We start from the raw sequence: 4033 nt of genomic DNA, 5'->3' as shown, positions 1-4033 counted from the left end.
TTATTTTAAGGTTTTACATACTTTTGTTCATTATACAGTATTACATATATTTTCAGAGTCCACTCTTTTTTCCCAACCATTTATACAGTCCTACCCATCTATCTAGAAAATCTTCATCATTTTTCCCTTGTAGATACATGTTCAATTTGTCTATTTCCGCTACTTCCAACAATTTACTTGTTACTTCATCTAATCTTGGTACACAATCTAATTTCCAATGTTTGGCCCAGAGTATTCTTGCTGCTGTTATTACATACGCAATTACATACTTTTCATTGAGAGATAGCTTATCTGGCATAACATTAAGTAGAAATATGTCGGGTACTATTTCCAATTTTACTTTCAAAATTTCCTCTATAAGTTTTTGTATAGTTTTCCAATATATCTGGATTTTTTTACATCGCCACCACATGTGGTAAAAGGTTCCTACATTTAATTTACATTTCCAACAAACATTTGAGCAGTTTGGATAACATTTGGCTAGTCTTTCTGGGGACCAGTACCATCTATGGTACATCTTAAATACATTTTCTCTATAATTTGTTGCCCTCATATATTTTACAGATTTCCAGATCTTTGACCAAGATTCTTTAGATATTTCGTGGCCTAGGTCTTTCTTCCATACCACTAGATTATGGTTTTGCATTTCTTCTGACAAGTAATCCTCTAACAATAATTTATACATTTTCTGGATCATTTTATCATTTGATGAGAGCCAGATTTTATCTAGCTCGTTTTTCTCTTGGTAGAGGCTAAGAAACTGTGCAAAGTCCTTCACTTCCAACACTTGTCTCACTAACTCATTAGAGCTATTTGAAGGGGTGAACAAGCATTTGGACAAGAGTGACCCAATAGATGGTGTTTACCTAGGCTTCCAGAAAGTTTTTGATAAAGTTCCTTATCAAAGGCTCCCAAGTAGACTCAGTAGTCATGGGATAAGAGGACAAGTCCTCTTGTGGATTCAAAACTTTTTCTTACTGCTGTCACTGTTGTGTCATAGGATCTATAAATGAGCTCTATAACACATACTGTCAGATTTGTCTTGAGCTTTCCATCACTATCTATCTAGTAGTCTCTCAGACTTCTCCAGATCCCTCAGATTCAAGGAAAATTGGGATACAGGCAGCCTCCAAGAGGCTGGGACAGGGCTCTGGGGAGCAACCCTGTCAATAGTCTGTCAGAGCGTGTCATTCCAGACCCCTATCAAGGACTCGATGGAGTCACCACTCAAGCTTCTTAAGGTCCCCAGGGCATCTCCGAATCTCATAGGATCCATCAGCCTCCAAGGGTAGAACATCCTAATTACTTGTCCACCCATGCAGAGAAGAGGGGATACTCCAGGATTCCAGAGATAATGGTCTGATCATGGCACATGTATTTATGCCAGTATTTTTGCCACTGTCACCTTACACAGGAGCCAGGAGTGGCACATAGACTAAGGAAGTTTAGGATGCAGACTAAGCCTACACTTTCACTGGGGCACTCCCAGAAGAACCCATTGCTGGATCCTATGCTAGTACAGCATGCATGCATGCATCAGATTTACATCCAAGTGGCCATGGCAAGGCATTATGCTGGCATAATTAAATTATGCTGGTGTGGAGCTTAGTTGTCATAGTCCTTAGGTGGGAGGTGTCACTCTAGGTGAAAGGTGCACTAGTAGTCTCCATTATTATTAATGTAAATATAGGATCTTGGTAAGGTTTTTAGGGCTTTCATCCTTGTGATTAGTTATGATAGCTGATTAATTGTTAAGACCAGAATGAATATGTATTGAATTCTGAGCATTCCAAGTTTCTACTTTCAGTGCTTTTGAGGTCAACCTACAAACTAAACAGAGAGTGACAGGAAGCTAGAAACTCTATGGTCACTGTTGTTAGATCACTGTCACTAGACTTGTAGTGTATGGTTCCCATTATAGATAGAAGCAATTTATTTTGGATTAATAATATTGTTTGAGATATATAGTTGTGTCTTTTTTCCAAAACTAATGATGAAATCCATAGTCTGTTCAGAGAACGGTGGGGCTGTGAATATTGTCACTGTGAAGTTAAAATGGAGACATACGAGGAGAGTCTCCAGAAAAGGTTTACATGTGCTGAATCAGAAATGAAGAAATATCATGCCGTGAAATCTTTCCTAAACTGTACTGTTCAGACTATTGGGAGTGGTAGTGAAGGCTTTTTGAATAGATCTCTGTGCAAAATCTTCACTGCACATAGAAAGCTGGTGAATCTTGGAGAACACTTTATCCTGACTTTCCTTTCCGATTTGCCACTTTCCATATGGAGGGAGATTTTTGCATTGAACAACAAAGCAAATATGTTATTTGCTACCTGTACTTACGTCTTGCCATTCAAGAAAAACATGCAATTTTTCATTCTGTAAAATGATTCTAAAAATTGATGACAGTAGAGAGAAAGAATAAAGGTTAAGAAAGAGGAGTCAGAAAAATGGGGCTGTAACAGGAGGTCACAGTAGATACATGAGTAGGAAGTGACTGGACTAGCATCATATTTTCCTACATATATATTCATACATATGTATTCATACAAAACTGTAGTATGGTTTTAGCATTGAGACACTAATTGGTAAACACTCCATTGCTTAGATTTAAGGCAAAGTATTACAACAGTGTAAAAACTCAAGACCAAAGAAGCGTAAGAGTGAACCATCCTTGTCCAGCTGCAATCTGGTAATATTATACTGCTGGTAATAAGATCTTTATGGTTTGTCTGCCACCCAATCATTCCCAGCTACTAGGACCGCTAGGATTGTTGCAATGCTTACCTTTTCACTGTTTTCACTGTTTTATTGCTCTGATATTTACTTCTTTAATGATTGTAATTTATTGTTGTGACCTGCCCTGAACCTGCTTGCAGGAAGGGTGGGATATAAATTAAAATAAATAAATACATAACAATTCTCTTCCATTCTTTGCTGCCTTACAAGGTAGCAGTGGGAATCTCTACAGTGGCCCCTCCAAGGTGCCCTTGGACTCCTCTTTCATTCCACTACCACAGATGGACCACAGCTTCCCCTCTAGAATAATCATCAATGGGAATTGGTGCATTATGTGCATTAGGGGGACATGGCTGGTTCTCGGAGTATGTTTGGAAGGTATGTGGTGTAGCAATCTTGCCAAAGAAAAGCAGGTAATTGTCTGTTCAGTATTTGGATGAGGGATCTCTTTAGGATCCTGTGTTTACACCCTTGAGGAGAAAGGCAGATTATAAATGTAATAATAAATGACCCCTCAATAGTATCATTTCTCTTCACAAGTATAATGACATTCCTGTTTGGGCTTGGATGTCTTTTTGTGGGTTCCTCTGTATATCAAGTACATAGAAAACAACTGGGACATTGCTACCCATCTTGTTAGAGGTGACATGGGTGGAAAAAAATCAGATTAATATAAAATGAAAAAGTAGGGAAGCATGGATTACTGTGTTTACTTGAAAGGAAGGCAACCCCAAAATTATACCCCCTCAATTTTTTACTGGACATAACTGTAACTTGTATGTAAATGTAAGGTGACCTCCTCTTGTTTTTTTTTTGGGTGGGGATGGGGGTGGGGGATTAGCCTTGATTGCTTTGTAATAAACGCTGATACCCATTAAGACTGGGACAATAACCTCTGGTTCCATCAGTCTTCCAGGTTAAAACAGTGGGTTTTTAAAAAAACAAGCAAGCAAGCAAACAAACAGGACTTTCTGGATGGAAGCCTCCCTCTTTTTGGAACCACTGAAGCAAGTGTAGGCATTCCTTCTGTCATTTCTTAAGAACTGTAAGGTTTTTATTTGTATGGAATACAAACTAAGAGTTTTTAAAATCTTTAACCTTTTTAGTTACGACCTACTGGGTTTTGTGAATGAATGGATTTACAAGCCCTCCTGTTCCTTCTAAGCCACTGGGAGGTTTGAAAAACCCCACGGCTGTCCCAAGTTTCTGCCTCTTCCCCTTGCTTCCCAGGGGTGCCCAAGACAAACTAGTATCCACCCATTTTCACCAACGACTCTGAGAATATCTCCTG

The sequence above is a fragment of the Gekko japonicus genome, unplaced genomic scaffold, assembly GCF_001447785.1.
Source record: "Gekko japonicus isolate JY-2015 unplaced genomic scaffold, Gekko_japonicus_V1.1 scaffold1005, whole genome shotgun sequence".
NCBI classification, from domain to species: domain Eukaryota; kingdom Metazoa; phylum Chordata; class Lepidosauria; order Squamata; family Gekkonidae; genus Gekko; species Gekko japonicus.
This window is presented reverse-complemented; position numbering follows the sequence as displayed.